The sequence below is a fragment of the Chroicocephalus ridibundus genome, chromosome 9, assembly GCF_963924245.1.
Source record: "Chroicocephalus ridibundus chromosome 9, bChrRid1.1, whole genome shotgun sequence".
NCBI lineage: Eukaryota > Metazoa > Chordata > Aves > Charadriiformes > Laridae > Chroicocephalus > Chroicocephalus ridibundus.
The window spans coordinates 44,992,317-45,019,145 of record NC_086292.1 but is presented as its reverse complement, the minus strand read 5'-3'; positions in this window follow the sequence as shown (position 1 = coordinate 45,019,145).

The window sequence follows — 26,829 nt, the reverse complement described above, 5'->3', positions numbered from 1 at the left end:
TAAGTAACGAGAGACTGTCAGCATTTCTGTAGGTATATGTCATTTAGCTGGCAGGGAGATGTAAGAAAGTAGGGGTGTCCAGTGCGCTGTGTTGAGACAGCAAACAACTTTAAATTGCCGTAAATAAGGGGTTTTGTCTTTAATTTCGGGAGAGCGAGTGTGCGTCTGGTCTGGACTTGCGTTGCTCCTGCAGATTCCCAGGCACAAGACAGATGGCAGTGCAACCAAGCTAGAGCATGGGCCTGCAGTCGCTCCCTCTGGGTCTAACTCCTATTATCCACTTGTAAATTAACCTGTCAATTTATCAATCAACACCATCTTGATTCTCCCCTGTTCCACTGCCCAGCATTGCAGTGAATTTGCCTCGTAAATAACTGGGAGCCCCATGTTTGTTAGTATTGTGAATGAGTTTATTATCACTTTGATGACTGCTATGAATCACAAATGCTGCCGAGAGCCTGATAAGAAAAAAAAAGTACATGCACACATTAACACAGTTGAAACTATTTGGGAGATAACAGATCGAGTTATGGTGATAGCAAATCATTTCAACTGCGGGAAAAATGGCTAAAAATTGTAGGTTTTGTGTTGGATAAAACTCTTAAAGTATAAAATAAGAAATAAAGGGGAATAGTATTGCATCTAAAGCTCAGAGGTATCTTCATTGCTACATTGCTGGGATACTTCAACTTGTTCCTAGAATTCCTCAGGCACTATTAGATTTTATGCCCTATTTGCAGACTTCAGAAGGGAAGAAATATCCTTTGAGATGCAACAAGTATTTTATTTATTTATTTTTGCCAGTTTAAGACTACATAGATCTGTAAGTAATTTATCCTATGAAAGAATTCAAATAAAAATAAAAGATACTTTTAAAACAAAGGGAAAAGGAATTTGAATGTAATCATTATGACATGAGAAAAATGCTAAATTAATAACATTTAAATGTGTTTATTGTACAATTTTGTTTCTTCTAATGAAAGTCTCAATGTTTGCTCAAGTGGCTTAACTTTATTTAGACTCAAAAAATGTAACAAGTTAGTGTTGCTTACCACTTTGAATTTAGCATTTAAATCACATTTAATATTCTATAAGAATAATAATATGGAAAATATAACAGTTTTTCAGTAAGTCCTTTAAAAAAAATCAGGGTTTGGTGGCGTATTTGCTCTGTGAAGCCAAACAAAACAAGTAAAATCTAAATAAATTATAAACTGCATATGAAAAAAAGCAGATGTTTGGCTATTTTTAAATAGAATCAAACTTTTGCCAGGTGTAACAAACAGTCTGCATTTGGCTGAAATACATTTGAAATCTTAAAATACACAGAAGTTTATAAATAAAGTATAAACATTATAATGAAAGAGAGGTCAAATCTTTACACATTTTATCGCTGCAATTTTCGAGCTATTATAACGGAAGTAAATGGTGAAGTTGAGTTTGAATCTGAACTGAGGTTTATATATGGAATTAAAAAGTCATGGGTCTTATAAAGCAGCCAACACACTTACATTCCTATCTTTTTCCCTGATGGTATCGGTTTTGGTGTATTTATTCCTTATCATAATTTTTCCACATCCTAATTCTTAAAATACTTCCAAAAGGTTAGTGGAAAATAACCCTAAACCTTTTAATGCCTTTTAATTTTTTAATTTTTTTTTGTTAAATTCTACCGAGCTGATTTACTATAGAAATTATTATCTAAATTCCAAATCACTTTAGAAAATGCAGAATGATGAACAGACATCGGTTATTTTGTTAGAATCTGGGGTTTTTTTTAGATCTTTCAAATTCTGGTTAAGATTATGGGCCACATTCTGACCTCAGATCCTATGAAAGTTAAAAATCCTTGCGGAAACTGACTTGTACTTATATTTTAAAACTAAATAACCTAGTTCAAACCAAGCTGTGCATTTAAAACTACAAGCTGTGAACTGTGATGCGTGTGGTAAAATAAGATTTAAAAAGACAAAGCAAAATAAAATTTCTACAAAAATTTTCTAGGGTTTTACATAGCCTTACTAAAAATCTAAAAAACAGTTTATGGAACAAATGGCAAGCAACACACATGCCCACAGAGAAACAGTTGTCATACGGCAAAATCTCTGGCACAATTAAAGTAAAGGAACAGGGTGTATACTCAACATTGTTATGCCCAGTATATCATTGGTGGAAAAGTAATGGAAAATGAAATTATTTGTTAGAATGCAATTTAGGGAATCTGATAGGTTGTCCATTTTATTCAATTTATAATTAAGATAGTGTTTAAATTTGAAATGAATTCTATATATGCATGTTCAATAGGCTATAGCACAACAATAAGAATGGAATCACATCTCATTTTATCATAAATTGTGTAATAAGCGATAAGGTAAAAACTAGGGCTAAAATCCTTCCAGCAAAAATGAAAGAGAGCGACCTCAATTGCCCTAATTCATTCTGCTTTTTTTTTTTTTTTTAAACTCTTCATTTTCCCTCTGTTCGCATTATTAGCTTACACATGAGTGCATTATTAGAAAATAACAAAGCCAAACAGGGAAACTTGGAAGAAGCAGGAGATAGGATCCCCTCTACAGCTGAAAGGTATTCTCATTTCATTTGTTAGGAGTTGCAAAAATAGTTTTATAGCCAGGGAAGGACAATGACCTCTCTCTTTCAACAAGCTTGGTGGTTGGTCTTTTGATGGAAAAAACTAGGGGATACAACATCTGGTAATTTGTGTTACTGAGCTTAGCTGAGGTCTTAACGATGTAAGCAGATTATTCCTGAAGAAGAACAAAAAAAATTCCGGAAGACTCAATGAACTATTTAAAGTTATTAGCCGGTGCATTCTGGCACTTCAACACTCTTTTCAGATTCCTTTTCCTTTTAGATGTTTGCCTTCTGATCAGATTGTTCGAAAAAAGAGCTCTACCACCTTCCAACCTCACCGTGCTTTTCTGGTGGTCCACGCATGTTCTCTCATGCATGCCGAGTACCCCTTTTTTTTCTCTCCACTGCAAGGAAGATGATTATTTTTCTGATTAAATTTTCCCTTGCAGAACATTAAGAGCTCATACCACCCCTCCTGAGCTGCTGTGTAGGTCAGGAAGGCTGAACAACACAGATAGCACCAGTCGAGCTCAGATTAAGGGGAAAAAAAGAAGAAAAACTGATGGGTGGAGAATGAAGAAAAAAATAAATTATGTATAGGCCTGATGAGGAATTTCATGCTGAAAATAAATATTCCAAGGCAAACATCCTCCATTCCTTCCTTGACATCCTTCCCCCTGCTTTAAATAGCTTTGCACAATTTTAGCTCTTACTCATCTTCTCCTTATAGTTCTTCCACACATTTTAATTGCCAATAGTATAGTGATTTAAAACATCTGTTGAGTTTCACTGTTCCTTTGATAGGCAATAGACCCGTATTTCCTAACGTACACACACGACACAGTCTGAGTTTAAATTACAGATCTGTAGTTTGCTGCCTGGAAAACCATATTGCTTAGTCATATTGCTTAATGGAACAAATGACCAAACTTCTAAGAGAACCAATATCTGTTAGAGGCAAAGATGGAGCAAAATCTCAGACCAAGTTTAAGCTGAAGTCTAATAATGGCCAGGATACTTCCTTGTGAAGGTTTTTTTTTCATGTTAATCTTTATAAGTTTTAGTAGGTAAATTCTGAGTTTTAAAGATGAAACTAGAGAATTACAGCAAACAGACAAATATTTCAACCAAAATTCAGAAAGTTTTCTACATTAAAACATCTCTATGCTATAGATTTGAACTGTGAAAAGCAGTGCAGTCCCATAAAACCCATCTCCTCACGAGTATCCTTTTACCTTTTTTAATAGTTAGTCACTGCATCGTTCAAACTTGTATTTCAACAGCCTCGTAGGAACTTTTCAACAAACTTTTATAAAAATATACAATCTTAGACTTCTGTGACCTGGAGCACTTGCAGTTGCTGGTATCAGCTACCATGAGTTAACGAATAGCTAAACACACATTTACATTCATCTAGAGTGGACCACACTATGAAAGAGCATGATATTCTGTACACTGAGCTTTAAACATAGCTTGAAGTACTTTCCAAGATTTTGCCAATGCTTTCTTTAAAACAATAAGTACTCATCTGCACTACTCATTTCCACAAAACTTGAATGTATGTTCTGTATTTGTTCACTTTTACATTAAACTCAGTACTCGTTTCCAAACAGAACAAATACAGAATTTGCTGTGTTTATTTTAGAGCATTATTGAATCTCTGGGGGAGTTGTTTTGTTAAATTATAGTTCTTAAAGTCCTGTGCTCATAATTAAGAGACACCTGATGCTAGGGAGTATTCTAGAGCAAAAATTCCCATCGTGGACTTTCAAGACCTTTACACACACAAAAACCAGAGCAATATTTTTTGTAATATATTATATATGTGGAAATTAACACTTAAGAGTTTCAGAATATGACTTACAACACAAGTTCTGGCCATGGTATGGCTTGGTATCAATTGCAGTATATGAACCAATACAACTTCAATATCCTAAATTTTTATTTTTCCTCTATAGTTTTAAATTAAAAATTTTAAAGTAATGTAAACTTCTTCACCCACAGTAGACATTTAGCATTTTCACTGGAGAGTACTGCAAAAAAAATCCATTTAACTGCTGGATGCAGAAATGGGTTCTATTTCCTTCCTTTTTATATTATTTGATTCCATATAAATCATATATGTTTACCTGTCATGTTTGATAGTTTTGCTGGCAAAACAATTACCCCAAAATACACATTTTTAATCGGAAAAGTTTTGGGGTTTTTTTTGTTTTTGTTTTGTTTTGGTTTTTTTTTTTTTTTTTTTTTTAATTGACACCTTAACTCCGTTCTATACCCTAAGGCAGTTATCTTTGGTCCAGATCCCAATAGCAGTGCAGCATATGCTGCTGCCCCCTAATATGATACACTGATCTAAAACATGATTTTTCTAACCTTGGCCCAGATCAGAAGGCTTATCAATGAAAGAAAGCTTCATGTTCTTGCCAGTGTATCAGATGTATTATTTAAGTCAATTAATTAATATTTTCTGTTTACATTATTGGTACTGAGGTCTTTGAACACAAAACAATTCATAGCATGTTTAAGGTGTCCTGTGTAATTGGGAGCACAGAGGTTTTGAAGGACACATAAGTCTTGTGCCTTTCAGAATTTTTCTGTGCATGAAGCTTTATGGCTTTCACCTTTTGGGAACTTCTATCCGTGCACTTGGATAAGATCAGCGAGTACCACCCTTCATTTCACACAGAAGTAACAAGAGGGAACTGCTGGAATTTCAAAGTTTTGTGTTTACTGGCAAGATCTGGTGCCTGTTTTCTTTCTTAACAGAGAAATAAGACAAAAATCAAAGTACACAATGCACTGCACACATTGTATGCAGCATGTGCTTTGCTTCAAGAGCCAACTCAAGTAGAAGAGAATTTAAGAGTTGCAAAGACAGATATAGCGCACACTGTCATCACCAGTTGCCTCTTAGTAAAGTGAATCCTGTTTTTCTAACACCTACTTCTTTACAAGAGTGCTTCATTCCCCATTGTTTACTTTTTAGAAGCAGAGGATCCAAAAGTGTTGAATATTTTAATACACGACAAAAAGTTTTACACTAGTTTTTCTCTTCCTACACAGAGCAAAAGTCTCAAACCTTTCTTATCACACAGCATCATATTGAACAAAATCAGCACACTGCTATGCCTTCATTGTCAACCTAAAGAGAAACATATCCTTGGACAGAAAACTACAAGACTAAGAACAACACTGGAAGATCTCAGAGGAAGCATGACAGATGTGAGCTTGGAATCAGGGGTACAGAAGAAAAGCTCTTAGCCTTCATGGAACAATGCAGAGCAGTCTTAGAGGACAGGTAGATGCTTATTCCCTTCATCTTAGGAGTGCTTGTTATGTTAAATCAAAAATTATTGGAGACACTGGTTTGGCATCACAGACTACAACCAATCCATCTGCCTCTGTGCAGATATTGAACTACCTGGGGGATTCTCTTTGGTTAGATTGTATAATGCTCTTGTAGGGCAGCTTGATTTTACAACATGGCACAAAGATGACAAGGCTTGTGGATGTGATCAGACTTGATGTATTAAAGCCAAATTTTGCATTGATTTACACTCTGGGCAATACTCTGAAAGAGCAAAGAGGATTTCAAAAGGTTGTAGAGTATACTTATAGACCATTTCCTTCTTTGTAAATAGAACTGGTGGAAGTACAGAATATAAAATTAGAATTTGTGGTTCAAAAACTCCCACGCAGAATGAGATTTTTAGGGCCAAGGTCTCAAGGGGGTGGCCAAAGAGCATCTTCAAGATGTACGTATGGTCATTACAGCTTCAAAAGTGGATGCTTATACGCACTCTGCATTTGATAACGCAGTATGTTTACACGTAACCATACTTATTTTTCTAGACAAACCTAAGCTCTTCAGAATTCACACTTAGATGTGAAGCTGCCAGCTTTAGTAGCTGACACAGATGCATCAAAAGAAGGTAAAGGATCACCTTCAGAATGAACCATTTGACCTAGGCCCAATACACATACATGCTGCACACGTGCACAAAAAGTAGAAGTCCACCAGTCTGCTCCATTGGGACAATGTCCTATATTTCTTACATTGCTGAGCCTCCAGTAGAGTGTGACAGAAAATAAGTCGGTTGCATAACTCTAAAACACCAGTAAAGACCTGTAAGAGAGGCTGAGTATGGATCTGGGAAGTAACAGATGTCGGGGTGTGTCATATTATTGTATACACACAGGCATCTTCCTACTCACATACTTCCATTTATTTCAAAACGACCACCAGCAGGGCAAAGTAGCACCCAACATAAAGTCACAAAATGTAACAACAAAAAACACTTAGACATTTGGTACTAAAAAAAAAAAAAAAAAAAAAAAAAAAAAAGGACTTACATTGTGAGGTTTACAATAAGAGAGAAAACAGACAGAGGTGTATCAGAAGGGGAAAAAAGGGCTTTTAACAGGCTACTTGAAAATATGTTTCAAAGCAAACAACCCCTAAAACCCCCACAAACCTGCAAAGATTCATCCCGCGCAGGAACACAGGCCAAATAAGAGACCAATGTGTATTTATCCTTATGAAGATAAAGCAATATTATCACAACTACACTTAAGGCATCTCATTGGTACAGTAGTGATGGATGGGTAGGGAGCAACTCACTTATGGTGACATTCAAAACACAAGCCTGTGAAATACTTTGGAAACAGACCAACACTATGAAAGATCCCAAATTTACTGCTGCGATATCATCATCAGGTCTTCATCATGAAACATCTATCTAAAATTGGATAGAATTTCCACCTACCCCTCCGCCCTGATCTGTTAAAAACCATGAGATGAAGTGAGTTATGTCCCATTAATCTTTCTCATAGAAGAATCAGACAGATGGGCTGGATGAAGCGGAGGTGAATGAAGAGAAGCACCTGCTATTTTCAGGGAGTTGAGGGAAATTGGTAAGAAAAAAAAAAATCACAAGTGGGCGGAGAGGGAACAGTATTGCTCTATTACTGGATACCTTCTGAAAAAATGACTGATAGGTCTTATGCATCCATGATAATATGTGCTCACATCTCCTGGTGGGGCGAAAAAAAACAAACAAACATCTCAAAAAACAAGGATGGCATTACAGGTCATGAGTCAAAGAGGCTGATGAGCTGTCAGAAAAAATTACATAGCAGTGTGAAATATATAGGAAAATGTCTAATTGCTGTAAAGAGTATGATGAAAAGGAGTGATGAATGTGTGCTCTTGCAGCAAAGGAAGAGAAGTGCTGTCTGAGAAGTCACCTCTGCTCAGAAAAATCACATTATGTGTCCTCTGATTTTCACCTTGAGAATGGAAGGGGCTTTTGTAAGAGAGGTCCTGGAGAAGTTTCTCAATGATTTCTTTATGAAACTCAGTATTTTCCCTGCAAATACTAGAGGAAACTAAACATAGTTTGTTAAAAATCCACATTTTACACATTTTTTTTCTGTCATGCCACTTGAACAGGAGACTTCAAATTCTTGTGCCAAATGCTGAGCAACAGAACTTCCTGAAGCCCTACACTGCACCAGATCACAGGAGCTACCAAGTTTTATAAAGAAATCAACCTAGCAGATATATAGCTTGTTGGAACAGTAAAAGAAATTACTAAACGGCCACTCAGTTTCAACAGGTATTTTTGGTGGTACTTTAACGCAAGTGTAGCTCTTACTGACAAAACAGAACCACCCTAACTGTAGGGTGCATTTCAGGTGTAATTCAGCAGACTATGGGTATTAATAGCTCTACCTCCATTCAGAATACCAAATTGTCCTGTTTTAGTGAAAGGTTCTTATTAATGAAGTTTACTAAGTCAGTTATTTCATTTACTTAATAATGCCTTTGCAGCGCAATAGTCAGATGGGAAATGTCACGTGTGGAGGTTGCTTCTGTTCATTCCTAATGAATAAAAATCGGCCTGTCTTTAAACGTCAGGTAGTATAGCTAATAAAAAAAACACAACAAACCACCACCACGATCTGATGCTCCTGACAGAACATCACGCTTGAAAATAATCTCTATAAACCCAATCAAACAGCAAGAGTGACTAGACCTTTTAAAAGTACACTGGGGGGTTGGGGCGAGTGCAACAGTCTGAATTCTAAGAAGGCTCCAGATACATTTTATGGCTTCCCAATTTTGAGAACATTCTGCCTTATCGTATTTCATTAATGTAAGCCTAAACTGAGTACATATTTATACATACGTTTTAATTATACTCTAAAATCCATTTCTAAGAATTTACTTGTCTTTAAAAGAGCTGTATTTAGTCAAGTTTACTTTGCATCTGCTTATGTAATGTTTTTCTTTAAAATCCACTAAAAGGTGTTAATTTGAACTGGGTGATTAGTTCATTATGAACAGTTTAAGCAATTAATGCTTCCCCTTTTTTGACCCATGAATTGTCTATATGCAAAGAGCAAATTTTTTGAACTTGTTATTCAAAATATTAAAATTATTTCTTCAAATCTGCAGCTCCTTAGTAATGAGATAGCTGTATTTACTAGTCTGAGTGCGAGTTGTATTGGTTATTCATGATTTGACGCCATATCATATGACATTATTCCTATTCCATCATAGGTCAGAGAGAAGCTTTTAAAATCAGGTTTCATACTATGCACACAATCTTTTGAATAAACAAGCTTTGATATTTTTGCAAATATTCTCAAGCATTAGCTTGAATTTATTTCACTATTAAGTAAACTAGTTCACTGGAATATCTCCCTGATAGGAATACAGAAGTGAGCAGTGAGAGTCCAAAATCAAGAACTTTGGGGAATCAGAGGGAGGTTTTCTGCTGAGATCCACAAAGGCCAAAGAGGACCATAAAACCAACAAATTATAAATGCTCAAATAAAACCAGGGAATGTTTTCAACATCTGCCTTGCCATATAAAGTTATATCCATACATTTTTGGCTCAACTCAAACACTAACCAACCCTTCCCAGTTGCTTAGTCACAAGGAAGGCACATACAGTTTCAAAATAATTCTGCACAACTGAGATCCAGGGTGAGACTTACTGTTTATTTTAATAATCTATTTAATTTCTGTTCAAGGTGATCTCCCTTCTTCCTTTAAGTGAGTACCTGCATGCTTTTACCTTCATACCTGAGGAATATAGCTTCAACCTTGAAAATCATCACTTTTTTTTTTATTGCTTCACCTAATGAAAAAAAAACAACAAACTAAGCAGAACAATAGTGGCAATGATACAATCTGAGGTCCACAAGTACAGATGAAGTCTGTGTGAAGATATCTTCCCAGCCACATTCGAAATTTGCTTATATGTTTGTATACGGACACATGTGAAAGAACATAAGGAAAACAGCATCTTTAATGTAACAAAATAATAACAACACAAGACAGAGGTTTTGGCATACCTTTGACTGTGGCCAGTAACTGTCTGTTAACAGCAAGCAAACCAAAGAACTGGGGATTTTTAAGACTGCATTGGCCCTACAAGGAGGACTCTTTCATTTCCCATACTTTGTCACTCGCCATAGAGCTGGCTGACATAATGGACTTTTACAACGAGCTCAGAAGCAATTGGCAATTAAGTGGTTTGAAGGGGTGCTTCTGGGCTGCCGTGAAAGGCTTCAGGTGTGAAACGCTTGTTTTCAAGAGCACTAAGCAAAATGTATAGTTGCTTTCAGGGGCCCCCTTGTCCTTCTGAAGGAAGGGGGAGGATGGGGGAAGCAAGGACACTCAAGAGCAATTTGCTATTCAGTGCCTGAATGCTGTGTGCTTTTTCTCTCCCCCCTCCCCATCCTTGTGTGGCTGGTAAGGAGGGCAGATTGCGATGGCACAAACAGCTTTCGGCACAATGGCAGATCAAGAGAGAGGCAGGGAAAATGAGGCAGAGAGAGAATGGGAGCCTGAATGAAGTAAGGATGGTTTGATTGTTAATTGTGGGTAAATGTGTTGCAAGAGTGAAAAGGGTTCATGGACTACTTTAAAACTATACCCAAGCAATAAGTACAGAGTGTGGGGAAATAAGGAGATGTTCCTGACCCTTTTAAGAGCTATAGTAGTCCATCTGGCCCACTTGAAAAGTAAATTGAGAACTGTTAAAAAGATAGGCAAATACATTTGTGTGCATTATATACTTCCATTTCTAAAGGAACCCTGACCAGCAAACGCACTGGGATGGCACACACACAATATTCTTTTCTCCAAGGATTACTTCACCCATAGGACAAAAACAAAACAAGCTAAAACGTGAACATGCCCTAATAGACAAATATTTAAAATACAGATTTTTAAAGGTGAATAAAAATATGTTTCTATTCTAGGACAAAATATATTTGTTCTAAGGCTAGCACAAGGGTAAAGAAAACTTCAAACAGAACTAAGGGAACAATATCCTTCATGAAGACTGTTTCATGTCACTTTTCCTTGTATGACCTTTACTTCTAACATATTGATTTTTTCCTAACCCAGCCTTGCTTTGCAGAAAAAAGGGGTATCGAGTCTTTGAGCTGCTTACATATCACTATTGTACATGCATTCTTAAAGGTGAAGGATCCCCTTTCAGAAGATGACTATCTGACTGACAATATGATTAGAATTGTCTGAGGAGTTTTCATTTTACATGTAGCGAGCCACATATATCAGTTTGAAGCAAGGGGAGGGAATGTGAAATAGCTCAGATGGTGCTAAGCTGATGAAGTATTTGAGGAAGAGATGTGTTCAGTTATGGCCTTTTTTGTTTTGGCAAGAAAGGTGAGATTGCGGGGGAAACCAGAAACACGTCTCTTGGACCCCAGCAAGAAACTGCTTTTTGCCTCTCAATCTGCAAACCTCCCTAGATGTCTGCTAAAAGGTTTATTCCTGTGCCCTCTGCAACTTCCCAAACAGGCCCACATTCTCAACACGAGCGACCTACATCAGATCAACCTGAAGAGTTCATCTGCATCCTTACAAAACTTCGTGCGTTAAGAAATCATAAAAGTAGAGCTACCATCTATTTTAAAGTGGAAAAAAGTGGCTCTGGATTAAAAATATTCTACCAAAATAACGCTTATTCTACAAAATGAGGGTACATCCATATTCTCCCTTAAACCATGATTCCCTTCTCACTTTTATTTCTGTGAAACAGAAGCAACACTAATTCATTCATTGAGTGAGCCCTTGTGAAGCCAGCACAAAGAGAAGGAAGATCACGCCTCTTGTCAGTCTTTCCTTTACTCGACATGAGAGAAATGTCATTTTTGCTTGCAAGAAAACACAGCAAATTCAACAGCAAAATAGAGAAACCTTCATTCATGCATGCCTGCGTTGAAAATGCACATGCACAAACCCTCTGAATTTTATGAACGGAGCCATCGCTCACTGGAAATGGAAATCTTTCCACTGGTTTCAGCAGAAGCCAGGTCTGTCTCTCTCTCTCTAATTTTTTTTCACTCACAATACCAAGTAATAGTGCTCAAAAAGTGTGCACACAAGGGGCTGTGCTTAGCAACCTACACATGCAAGTGCAAGCTGAGTCACAGCACCTTTGGAACCAGGGCTTTTCAGATGCAAATAAACTCGCACTGGACTGGTTTTACCAGCTGTGGGGTTCAATGCACTCAACCCCCCACCCAGAAGTGAGAATGGCACAGAAAGCTGTAAACCAACTGGTGCTCAGCTGCAAGTGTGTTGTGCTTGCGCAGACTGTTGCATAAACAAAAGAATTTATTCACAGCGTGATGGACATGAATTTATGCATGTAACCTCTGGCTCATGGAGATGAATCTAGATCCTTTGGCTCTTGTTTTGTGCATCACTATTAAAACTTTAGAAACCTGAAATGTGTACAGGTAACATGGCAAGTTAGATGGAAAAATACAAATAAATACATAAGGAGACAAAATTCAAAGAAATAAAAGTATTTCATTTTGGGTAAAGTCTTCTGTGGTTCAGTTAATGTTTCATTTCAGAAAAATAAAGGGGGAATCAAAGAAAACTTTTAAAATTCAAATAAAGTGTGATGAAAAGCAGGAAAATGAGAGAGAAAGTGTTTCAGCACATCCCATCATGGATGCAGCTGAACTGACACTTTTAAATGAAAATTTTTAATTACCTGTAAAAATATGACATTTTATTTTGGCACAGCAGAGCGCTTTCTCCTTGGAAGACAGAAGTTCATTTACAGAAAAAACTCAAAATGCAAATTTTTTAAAAAATGCTTGTAGAAGAAAATGCAAAATTGATACCTGAACAGCACCTGCTGACCACACTCCAGCTGTGTGGTCCAAATATCCAGCTGAATCAGTGTTAATTATGATGAGGGGAGGGGATTTAGTGCTCTGCTACTGAGTTGTGGCGCAAGGCGGCCCTGCTTGCGTACAACGTAACCAGGGGAAGACAACAGGGCACACGATGAATCTTACGTTTATTGCTTTGTACCACACTAAGCACATTCTAAATCTCAGAGACAAGCATGTGCTGCCTGCAGCTATTTTAATATAAGGGCTAGATATATTGAAGCTGCACCGAGTTTCGCCTATCAGATTACACTCGGAAACTCCAGCAGAGTCATCAGACTTTCTACTGCTCTTATTCTTCTGATTCTTTCCCACCACAATATCGGCATGCTGTAGTGTCTCTCATCTAAAAATGAAAACATACACACTCTAGCCCACTCCTGTCTCTCCAATCACTGCTTCCTCTCGTTTTCATTGTACAAGCTGTTTATAGCTGCTGTCAGTTCTCCTTCCATTTTGTCCTAAACTGTTCCTAATCTAATTTCTGCCTGTTACACCCAATTGACACATTTCTCACCAGAGTCTCTGGTGACCTCTTCTTAGTCAAAGCTCCAATCATACCCTTCTCATTACGCCAAAGTCCTTTCGACACAGTTTTCCATGATGTTCTTCATTAAAGTTTGCTATTCTTTGACTGTCGTGACACTGACCTTTCATGCTCTCCTCTCACCTTCCGGCTGATCCTGACACCGCTCAACTTTCTGTGAAGGTTTTGCCTTCTCAGTTGGACCCGTTTTTCTCTTCCTGTCTCTGGGACAGTTCAGCTGAGAAATTCAATGATCATCTTTACACTGATGACTCTTAGTTCTCCATTTACTCTGGATGGGCCTTCTGTCCAAGTTAAATCTCTTCTCAGCACCTCCACACAGAAATTTAGAAGCTATCTCAAGCTCAGTGTAACAAACAGAGCAACAAGCGTCCTCCTCCACTCGCCCAACACAACCTCTTTTTCCAGTCACCATGGAGATCAACGCTATCCTGCCTATTCCTCAGACCTATAACCCAGCCTTTACCTTTGAAGATGACCTTGCCCTAAGTACTTATCAAAAACACAGCCTTGTCTATTCTGGCTAAAACCGTTGTCATCTTGTGTCATGATTAACAAAACAACTTTCTCCTCAGCTTTGCCTCACTCATATCCTTTCAGAATATTTCCATAAAGATCACTTTTTCCTAGCCCATTGTTTTGACCATGTCTCCTCCCTCTTTAAATCCCTCTGCTGCCCTCCCCCGCCAGACTGCATCAAACATAAGGTACTTGTCTTCACTTTCAAGGCCCTTCAGAGATTATACCTATGCTACCAATCATCTCTTTTTCTTTGTCAAGATGCTGAACCTCATCTCCAAGGAGCCAATAATGCTAGCTGCCATCACACACTTGTTATATTTTTCAAACAAGCACCTTTCCACTGTCACACATTCTGCCCTTCACTCTTGGGAGAAAACATCTATAGAGACACCTCATTATAGGTCTTCAAATCCTTCTTAAATTCTTCCTTTTTTTCCCCCGAGGTCTGTAAAAGCCCTCAGAACTGTCCGGCTGCTGCTAGGATAAGACCACTGCCAAACATGCTAACTGGTATTAAGCTATTCATTCTAAATCCTTTTTGTATGCAGGTATCACCTCCCCTACAAACACATAAGTTGTAAGCTCTTTGGGGTATGGATTGTCTTTTTGATTTGTGTTTGCACAGTGTGTAGCACAACAGAGTCTTGACCCTTACTATATTCTATGGAAGTAAAAAAAAAAAGTGGCGAATGGGAAGTTAGAGAAAGGGTTAATCAGTTTACATCAATTAGTTGGTAACCAGATACCTTTCTGGGACAAATTACAAGCTAATTAGACTGTCTTAATGATGTCATGTTTCCATCTTGCACTTTACTTGTTAAGACAGTTGTAGTGCCCTGCTGAGAAAAGCACCTGGGTGGAGTTTCTGTAAAATTGATCTCCCCCCCACCCAGTTTTGAAATGTTCATTACATTTTTCCTTTATAATTTATGCATCTTCCAAAAAAATGACACAAAGAATTTTCAGATTTAGGTGATTAAAAAAAGAAGAATAATATTCTTCCCAATTAGTTTTCTACTAGTTCTATTCTTAATTTGTCTTTTAGGCTTCAGGACTCTTTCAGATTGTGACTACACAACTATGTTCTGTTCCTTTTGGGGGCCTGAGTTTGCTTGGTGAATTTTTAATTTTTTTTCAAGCCAAGAATAAGTCTTCATATTTGCTCCCACCAACTTCTACAGTTATTAACAAAAAAAAAAAATCAACAGAAGTAAATACAATTGCACACCTGAGGCTAAATAAGTTAATTCTTCAGGATGGTAAACTTTTTGACGTACATTTGTTGTAATTATTAAGTTAGATAGCATCAGTGAGAAAACACTCTCTAATAATAATACAGCCAGTAATTAGCAATGAATCTAATAATTATCAACAGTAGTTAGCACTGAAAAATACTCTCCACACTGAAGCTTCTTTGTAAGCCTTGTTATTTCAAAATATGTTGGTATTTAAGAAGAAAACTACCTGTATTGTTATATCCACAAGTTTTCATTTCTCTTTGGAAGGTATGCGGCTGTGATGTGTGTAATACCACGTTTGGAGCAAAATACAACACACAGAATTTGAATGTGCAAAGGCACACATACAGGTGAGAGAAGCTGGATTTAAGGCTGAATTTTACTATTTACTACATCAACTATCTTTTGAAAGCATTTTTCAAAAGCACAAACAGCTGTCTCTGTAGATCACCAATGAACCATCACTGCCAGAAACTCTAGGAATGGCTCCCTCTTGCCTAACGCAGCCTCAGTGACTAGACAATCAACTGCTAAATACTTTGCCCTACATTGCAAGACTTTCAACACAGAGTTAGTAAAACATGCATCCCTTCAGGACTTTTCTTTGTGCCCACAGTGTTTACTGTTTTCATCTGAAAACTTATTACCCGTATTGTCCTCCCTGCAGTTTGCATTTCATCTGCATTAGCTACTTGGAAGGGAATTACCTCATCTACCAAAGCTTAGACTTTGCTGTTACCTCATGGATGCCCTTCAGGAAGTACCAGATAGGCACACGCTCATAACTTTTCACGCATTAGTATGAAAAACAATGGAAGTATTGAAAATATGATACTACTAAACAATTAAAAATTGAAACTCTAGGACATGCACCCCAAGTTCCTCTTCTGCCACAGGGCTTTCAAATGAGTTACGAATGATGCCTTTTTTCTTAATCATTGAAACAAAGTGAAGGAAAGATAACAGGGATGTTTTGTTTGTCTCTATTTCCTTCTTAGAAGTTTATTGCTTTGGGTTTTTTTTTTCCTCCAGGGATTGTTTATATTCTGGAAATAGTACTATTTTGTTGCAGCTTTGGTTTCTTTCATAGCACATCTCCAAATATTCATGGAGGGCTCAGGTACACAAAGCCCACCGCAGAGAGGACAGGCACACCAGGAGTTTCAGTATGTGGGCTGATCTGTGTAACTGTCCACACGCACTGGGGTCCGGAGAAATTCAAGTTGGCATGATTTCAGGAAGTGTGGCCTAAACCTAGTTAAATATTTAACATTTACCCCAGACCACCGATACGCTTATGCCTAGTTACCACAGATCAGCTGATGATGCAGCTTTTTCTGCAGTTCAGCTCTAACTTACTTCGTCCTTCTAAAATTGATCTCGTTAAGTAAAGTTATCCTATTGTTTCACCACTGGCTTCTATAAGCCCATCTAAGTACCACTTTAAAACCTAACACCAAACAGTTATTTCTGCTGTTACCATCTGTTGCATATAAACCCTGCTAGAATTGTGCAAAGAATTTACGTACAGTCTGTCCAAAAGTGAAAAGGACAAGACAAAAAAAAAAAAATCAGTAATCCTATATGACCCCAGAGATCTTACAATGGGCTTGTTCTGGCTGCATTCAACTGGAACTATCAGCAATTTTTCAGGAAAATCTCATTTCATGACATTCCCTAAAGGTTCATTGACATACTCTTTTCTGGTCAGAACAAATGGTGGAAAAAAGTGCTTTTTTGCAAAGACTTCTGTGTCTATTTAGCCTTCTTGTTTTTATTTCAACTTTCAGTGGAACTCAAATATTTGTGCTAATTCTTTGGAGACAAACTGACAAAATTAGGAAGACAACAGGTACAACAGCCAATGCTATCACAACACTGAATTTAAACACTTGGATATTTAAGTGATGAATTGCTATAAAGTAAAATACAAGCATACAGCAGCTATAATGCAGTCCTATCTTAACCACAATTTTGACCATACCATGTTAATAATAATAAGATGAACGCATAGCAACAAATCCCTTGCCCTGAACAAACTCCATCTGGGTAGAAATGGCAGACAAGAGGAAAGGCAGAGATGAGAAATGACATCTCAAGGCAGATAACAGGTAGAAAGCAAAGCTTGAATAGAACTGAAACACTTCTGACGGTTTGGTTTTTTTTTTTTCATTAGATCATACTGTCTCTCCATAAATAGGACTTAACGCATCCTCAAGTGCATTAAGTTAAATTCATGACTTGAAGTATTTTCAGAGCAGTTACTCTACTTGGTGGGCCATATTTCAAACATGAAAGTATCATCTGTACTTCAACAAATTCATTAATAAGTTATCCAAAGACTTGCATGTTTTCTATAGTAACCATGTTAAATAAAAAACCTGTCTCAGTTTATTAAGTGGCCTCTGTTTCAAAAAATAAAATAAATTTTTTAAAATTATCTCTTTTGCTCAAGAACTGAATACCAGCACGGACGGACAGTTCTGGCTGAACTGTTGTCTATTAAATAAAAGGTTTAGACTATAGTGATACTCTTCTGTACCTCAATCTAAGCAACTCGGTGCCTGTACTGAAGAATTTGGGATTCACAATGGAAGGTAAGCCTAGGATAAAGTTTTGGTGCTCCAACTTAGTCCTTAAGCAACACCACATCTTCTTAAAGTAGGAGCTGCATACAGTTAAGAGTACTGCCCATAAAAAAAGAAAAAAAAAACAAAAACAAAAACAACCACAAAAAAAAAAAAGGAATTTACAGCATCAAGATTAGTGTCTGGATTACTGATTCAGACCCTGAACAAGGCCTTCTGCTTTGAGCTCATTAACAGTTCTATTTCTGTGGGTGATGCAAGGAGGAAGAGGGCTACTACTAGTTTCACCGGTACAATGCCACGATGCTTACAGCAACTGCAATACAGCTTCAAAAGGGCTACAAAGCTGCCGCTTCGCAGCAGCGTCCCATTCTTAATTAACATTTTTGGAAACACTGCAATTCAGCTGTATGGCCATTCCATCTCAATTGATAGCTGACTGGAAGTGGTTTTCACAGCTGGGCTGCCGATCCAATGCCCAGGGAGGCTGCAATATCCCTAATTTTGCAGCACTGTTTACAGCTGTAATTAATATTTCTGGAACTACTGCACAGCAGCTCGGTGACCATGCTGTCTCACTTGATAGCCAGTTGGATCCTGTGTTAGAACTGAGCTCTAAACCTGGTGCATGCACGAGCGCAAAGATCTGATGATGCCACAAGCCACAGTTTTGACATCTCTGCAGGTTACTTCCAGACTATCATTGTTACTTTATAGTTATTGGCAAGCCTTTAAAATTAGATATTCTTAGCACTTCCTTAGCCCTGAAGCAAAGATTTATGGAAAAATCTCATCAGTACCTTTTGTACTACATTCCCGTGACAAGTTCCCATCCAGCCATGTCTGGGAATTGCAATGCTCCCACTGACTTCGGTGGGATCAGGGCTGGTTTCTTGGCAGGGCGACCTATCCCCTTGCACCTCAGCAGACCTGCTTTTCTAAGAGAGGTTTTAAAAGTTCCTGTAACTTATAACTAGGACAGTAGCAGCTCACTGTGTAAACACAGCTGTACACATTTAAAGTATACATTATCAGCTTACTTAGAAAAGGGAGACTTGGTCTCACACAGAAAGAATACCTACTCCTCAATTAACATAATTAAGCCATATTAATAATCTATGTTTGACAGAATCTGCATGGGAGTTTAAAATGCTAAAATGCATTATACGAATTTTGACTCTGGGATCTTTCTGCTGTATCATCTTATTGAATACAGGACATGAGACAGAGGAATTTTAAACTAGATACGTATTTTATGTTCTTGCCAAAGAATTTGCATTTCTAAGGACACACACACCCCACCACCTTTATTTGACAAACTTTAAGAAAAAAAACTTTTGGTTTTTGTGATACAGGATGAAGCATATTGCTGATAAAACTGGAATATGCTCAAAATACAAAGTTTGTGTAGGTGCTAATGCATGTCATATTTCAAAGCTATGTATTAATGCTTTTTACTGAAAGCAAACCAGGCAAATGTTAGATTACTTCCCCCTAGATTTCTAAAGTTCAGAGATCGTACACAGCAAAGGGTTAAGGGAAACCTCATAAAAGGCAGTAAAATAGAAGTCAGCTGTGGCCCAAGTTGTGGGTTTCTCATTTAATGCTTTTGTTTGTTCAGGGCTTGTTTGTTTCCCCTCTGCGCAATTTACAAAGTACGTATTTGATTATACAGATTACCCACGTGTTTAATGCATTTCAAGGAAAATTGCATAAAAGAAGAATTTGTTCTATGCACACTCTGCTTTGTAACAACTATTTCCTTGCTTACTTTATATCTCATTATATTAATCTTGTTCCCCTGGAATGAGAAAGTGCCTGCGAGTGGGGTGGGGGATTGATTGTTTGTTTGTTTTACTTCTAACCACCAACCGAAACCAAAGGCATTAAAAGTGCCCAATGAGGGGAATGAGAGAAGATCACGAAGTCAGGCCACTAAACAAAACAAAAGTGTGTGTGTATGGGGGGAGGGAGGAGATTAATCTTATTAGGATCGTATATCATGAGGTTGTCAGGTGTGAAAGCAAACGAATGGCCTCTGTTTATCTGAGCTAAACCGTGTGGTTCACCAAAAGACTCACTCCAAGCAGGGTGTGTTTTTTTTTTTACCCTTAATAAATTGGCTAAGTCGGTGCAGAATGTTGATAATGAAGTATGTGCAAGGGAGGTCTGAGCTCTTACCTTCGAGTGTTTAGATGCATCCAAGCTTTTTCCCCCCCCTCCTTTTTTTTATCACAGCTGATTCAGAAAGCCCTTTGGAAAGATGAAGTAGGTAGAAATCAAAATAAATGGATTCTATTAAAACCAGCAATGCATCAACTGCTTGATAAAGTGATTAATAAACAGCTTAGGATGGTGATTGATTAAACTCTTTAATCAAAGTGCTAAACTGACTTAATATGGATAGTTTCAACATGTTCAAAGTATACATTTTCTCAGGCGAGGGTTCAGAGTTGTTTATGTAACTTTTCTGAAGTGTATCCCATAGGTCTAACCTGCAGATAGCTAGGACTGTGGAATGTGTAAGTATTATAAAGTGCCATATATATCGCATGAGTCACTGAAAGTTTGCAAGCAAATTATTCTCTTTTCACCAGACAATATTTCTCCCACAGAATTTTAGGTACAGCATCAGTTTATATTACAATACGGATTATGAAAGAGCACAGTACAAAATAAGAATCAGCTTTTTACCTATTCTCTGGAGCACAATGGGCCAAAAGGGAATGAGTGTGGGAACTAAATATAACAGTGGCAGGAGAGGATTACTTTTGTGTGATGGAGAGTTTATGTATTTACTGCAAAAGAGCATATTTCATTTCTTCAATATCTGATGTAATTTTTCACACAGTCACTCATCAGACGGATTCATTAGCTTAATTCACTGTTCCAGGATACTTAGGAGGGTCTGCAATTCTGATCCATAGGCATGCACGTGCCCAGTATCACCAATTCTCAACCTTTTTGTCATCTGAATACAGTAGCATATCAGCTGTCGTTCAGAATTATAAAATAAAAAAAGTTTTGAAGTATGACCTGAATATATCAAAAAGCTAAAAACAACTCTAAAACAAAATGCCAAAACCAACGGCAGGAAACTAAAGTCTGTCTTGCTTTTTATGCCAGCATTGAGGGAGGGTGGGGAGGGAGGAATCCTGACTCACAAGCTTTCAAGGCTGCCTAACAGTTTTGAACATTGAGATCTAGAAAGTTTAAAAATCCCTATAGATTTATTTTTAGAACTAGAACTTCGGAGACTTTCCTCCTTGTTTTTGTTTGTTTGTTTTTAAAGAACTGGTGGCTATTGAAAATAAAGAATAAGCTGCCTCTTAAACTAGGCATTCCACCCAGTAAAAACATGTGCAAAGAGAACCGTAAGAGGAAGAGCACCCACTGTGTTTGCTTCAGTCTGAAGACTTCTGATAGCTCTGGAAGCCTGGACTGTAATCTAAATGTCTGTAGCCTTGTAAAAAGTAATAAACATTAGTATACTTTTAATGCACCATAACAATTTTTAGGTTCAAACTATCAATCACGATTACACAGAGCCCTCTTCCTGCACGCATGCCAAAGTGTTTCAGGTAGCAATATAATTATCCTGTTACGAGCATATATAAAACAAACACCCCGTATAAGACCTTGCAATAGCAAGGTGCTTCATAGTCAGAATCCCTGGAGGAGGGGAAATTCTGCAAGAGAAAACTAATAATGTGTAATGGTCTGAGTGAATCTGCACAGGAATTTTCAATAGTCTCGTCATTGTAAAATATATGGGACAAACAAATCACTTAAATAGCTTGGAAAGTGGCTGTGCAGTGTTTTATAAACAATCAATAAAGCTTTAAAATCAATATCTTGATGAACCACCAGCCATTGGAGGTTATTAAGCAGAGTGACTTTTCTATAGGAATATACAACTGGAAGAGCTATTTGAGAACAGATTTAAGCCTATCTAGCTCCACCTCCTGCTTCCACCTTTGGGGTAAGCCAGATATCTACAGGAAAAGCACCAAGCCATGCACACATCATGTGCACAGTACTGTGTAATGGAGCAGTTTCTTCCATATTGCATTGTCACCTCAGCACTGAACTATGAAGACTTTAAGGCTTTCTGTAGAGTTATAAATTCCACAAGTATTAGGTACTCACAGTTTCCAGATTTGCTTATAGTGCTTTTGTTCAGAGTGCCAAAAAAAGTAACAGGAATTAAATATATAGAGATCGTTGCAACTACAGGCTTATTTCTGAAGCAGTAATAGACAAATGCTTTTTTAATATATAAAACCTTCAGTAAATAAAATGAGGAACTTCCTTACCCAAGAATAGCAATCCAGAAGAGATTTGCCCATAGATGAAACCAAATAAAAACATGGGTAAGATGGGGAAAGGGGATAGACACTGACACTACAGAAAGCAATTACAAAATATAAGCTGGATTTTAGAAAGGATGTGGAATTGCCTCGTATAAAGCTATCAGCATCATGCAAAGCATAGAAAAAAAAAAGAAAGATGATGGTTTCATAGGTATAATCAAAGGCCAAAAGCCTCTCACATGAGCAGCATTTTTCATTTCTACAGCGTAAGTGTTTGATACCCTCTACACTCAAGTCTCTTGATGAGCTGTACTTAATTGACATAAACAATTCACAGCACCACACATCAAATGCAGTTTTATAGAAGAGATAAATTAGATAACTATATGCACAATTCTGTGATGTATCTGGGAGTCACATATGGTGATACTTGGTACTATTTTCAAAATAAGTCTATATTTCAGACAATGTTATAAAGCAATTAATATTGAGTAGCTGTAATTCTGTAATTTTATTTCCTCAATGTCTAAATTTAATAAGGGCACCACCATTCAGAATTGTTTTCCCTCTACTTACCTCTTCTAGAAATCTCTATCTCATTTCAACTTGCATGTATTGCAAGACTGATTCCTTTTAATTCCTTGTGTTATGGCAGGTTTTGATAAGTAGGTGATATTCAACAGAGCACAGTTAAGACCTAGAGGGCCATGAAGAAAGGAAGAGTCTTCCTCTCAATTCTTTTGTTATGCTTATTCCTATCATATCTGTCCACCTCCAATAATACAGTGTGGAATTTATAGATACATGCACCCCTATCTGCAAAAAACTCCTTTTCCTTGAATAAGGAGAAGGGCTCAGAGAGAAAGTAGTGTAAAGAGATTATGGCCATTCTCAGTCCCAGTGAGATTCCCCAGAACACTTTTACTGAGTGGAGACTTGGGACCAGATTTGCAAGTGACAGCACTGTGAACCCAGGCTAAGTTCTGAGCACTGTCAATTACCATAACAATATGAAAACAACTGCTTAACTAGGAGTAATTTAATGAAACATCCTCAATTTGTGTTATTTTATGCAACTGACTGTTTTGCCACATACAACTTCTAGGAATAATGACTACCTTGGGCAAAAGTCATAAGCATTAGTATAGCACAAGAAAGCAATTGGTCTTGCAGTATTTACAGTGCCATTCAAAACAGAAAGCACCAGAAAGTAAGAGTCACCTTTGTCTGCGGCCTCCTGCAATATCGAAGTATTTATACTCATGTAAAACTTCCAAGTGAAATGCCTCCAGTATTAGCTGCAGCACCTTGCAGCTGGCCATAACTGTTATGAGGGTCGTAACTTTTTTCTTCTACAGTTGAGGCGTGAAAGCTGAGAGTTTTAGTCTTAGATTCATATGATTTTGAACACAGAAGAGGCTTTCCTCAGAGAGCTGGGTTTGTTCAGGCTGGAAAGAGAAGGCTCCAGGGAGACCTTGTAGTGGGCTTCCAGTACCTGAAGGGGGCCTATAAGAAAGCTGTGGAGGGGCTGTTTGCAAGGGCGTGTAGCAACAGGACAAGGGGCAGTGGTTTTAAACTAGAGCAGGGCAGGTTTAGATTAGGCATTAGGATGAAGTTCTTTACAATGAGGGTGGTGAAACAGTAGAACAGGTTGCCCAGAGAGGTGGTGGAGGCCCCATCCCTGGAGACGAGGCTCTGAGCAACCTGATCCAGTTAAAGATGTCCCTGCTTACTGCAGGGGGGTTGGACTAGATGGCCTTTAAAGGTCCCTTCCAACCCAACACATTCTATGATTTTATGTTCTTACTGGCTGCTGCTGCGAGAGTGATGAAAGTCATATTTCAGTCTCCAACTTAAGCAAAATACAGCTTTTAGGATCTAATCTAAAGGACATGAAAGTCAAAAGGAACCCTTCCACCTCGCAAGCCTTGAATACACTAGAAAGACTTCATATGGTCTCTGACTCTCTCACAATGAACTCACCATTCAGCATCTTCAGTTTTCTGCTGCACTTGAAACTTTTATGTATGACAGATTTTAGGCAAACATTTTCGTCAACCCACTTTCATCTATATGTTCAAAGTTTCATCAAATCAGATTTTCTTTGCTGCTATGTGAATGATATGTGAAAAAGTTGAGATTTATCCTTTCACTTTTTAGAAAAGCAGATTTCACTATAGACATCTAGGACTCTGTGTTGAGACATCAGCAAAGAAAGGAAGCATTTGCTTTCTGTCATCTCTAAACTATCCGGTATACGAAAGTTCAAAAGAATTTATCGCATTGCTTTTCCTTTCAAAAACAACTAATGATTCAAATACAACCAAACTATGAATTTCCCTTTATAAATATATTGTATGAAGGAAAGATGGGGAAACCCTATTTTTTGAAGGGGAAACAATATTTCTGCATGTACATGTTCAGGGCTAACAAGCAACACCATCTGCAAGGCTGGAATATTTTCACACTCCTTTCTATTATACAAAACAATAAACCCTCTCCAGCTGATTTCTCTCGTTGTAGAATGCAAATTGCCTATAAAAGACCTCAGGGTGTGAGAAGACACTTATCAAACAGATATTACACATGCTCTCATACCAACTATGCTATCAACTATGCAATTTTAAATATATTAAGGATAAAAAGGTATCAACAAACCTGCTTTTTGTGGTTACAATAATCACGGTCTGAAGCACCTCTGTTTGTCAAGCCATTGCTTAGGAAAGCGATCTTTCTCACTTTAGGTCTAAGATAGCATCTGCTTCACGCTAGGTGCTAGTAAATTTTCAATAAAAGAGCTGAAAACAAAATTAACTAATTTTTAATGTGTAAAAAGGGAGTACTTTCACCTTGATGTAACATGCTATAACAGAACATTAAAAAGCTGCATTTTATGCAAAAGTTTCTTGTATAAAAGTAAACATACTGTCAAAGAGACTGAGTTCATTAACATTTTGATGCACAGTCACATTTCCAAAAGTTACATTCATAGTTTGTAACTGAGTGGTGCACTCGTAAAGTAACTGATTTCCATGAAAGAACTAATTTCTTGAGTTTGATTGCAAGATCTTCCCTGCTCAAGTATGTCTGGAAATCAGGTGTGGATCTTTAAAAAATGGGGTCAGACTAAGCAGAACAAACCAGATGAGTGTCATCAGCCTAAACCGCTCAAGCACACTCAGTCACCAATTTCAGTAGTATGGGTTAGTTTTACTCCAATTACTTTGATTTTAAAGCACAACAGCTAAAAGTCACAGAAAAGACTAACTGTGGAGTTCTCCACACTCCAATTCAACTTCCTTGTTCTTACAGGGAAGCAATTAAGATCCAATCATTTTTAATGCATCATAAATAATCTTCACACTTGCTGTTAAGTTAATTAATATAATCAGTAATGCCAAACGCATCAAAATGAAACTTATTTTGCAAACATGCAAAATGTTCTGCCTCATTGCCTCTCTATCAAAATTAAATGTCATTTTGCTAACAACTTTTGCAAAGTTTTAATTTCAATCCCTTTTGATCACAAATCTTACCAAAAAAATGATACAACTAATTCAAAGTAGTTTTTTTCCTGACAGAGTCCAAGTGTCACGGGAACACTACTTGAGCACTTAATGCCTGATTCTGCAGAAAGTTCTGGGGTCAAGTTACTTACTTACATCCTTAAGTGTTTCATATCAGGGTATTGGGTATTATTCCTTGACCTTCACTGAATTACCAGAAATTGCTTTTATGTGAAATGAAAGTAGATGGCTAAATTGTGCGGTACTACCAATGCAAGTAAAAAAGAAAATAATTATCTATAAGAATTACAAGGGAAAAAACACCCTATATCATGCAGGAAGTGAAATCTCACTTTTTGGAATAGAAAGTTCATAACTATTTTGATGACCATGGACCTGCACTCAGCTTTCTCATTCTGTGCACAGGGTTCACACATTCATACGAGAACTGCTGAAAACCAAAAGATACAGAAAATAATTGTAGGATTTATTTTGTGGTCCTGTGCATGCTGGGAAATACAAGTGCAGAGAGGTTCACAGGCCAAGAGGCGCTGCTGGGATGCTGTTAACTAAACAGTGAGTGTATATATGCCTGATACGTTGCCCATATTTTGGGGTCTGGTCTGGCTTCTTCCGCAAAAAGGGTTACATTCTCTCCTCCCGTGAAGCTGCCTGGAAGTTTCTCTGCAGAGTTTTACACCTACCAGCAGAGAGCTGAGTTCCCACAAATGCTACATTACTCACTGGCTGTTTTCCTGCATTGCATCAATATCTAACATGCAGATGAAATTTCACTATATGATATTTAGGATCCTGCCCAAGTGATAAAATAAGAAGAACCACCTAACATTTTGGTGTTCTTTCCACTCTTTAGAAGACGGGGAGATTATTTAGCGGATATTCTATGCATTGTTACAACAATTTGGCTTGTCAGAAATGTCCACAAGCCAGAGCCTCTTTTTATTCATAGGAGATTACTAGGAAATAAACTATGATAGTGAAAAAAGTAAGAAAGAAAGTTGCAAGACAGTGGCAACCTGTGGTCCTCCACAGGCTAACAGCTGATGCATAGTTCCTGTATACATAGAGTATACAGTTCCTGTATACGTGTCTGGTTCTTCAGGACATTAAAACAATCACTAAAACTGTTACAAAGAACACACTGAGCACTGTTCAAGTTCCACTTTTAGTGGAATATTTATATACATATCATAAGTTATAAAAACTTACTCCAATTACAGACCTTCAAATACATTTCCTACTTGATAGACTACATTAGTTGTTCC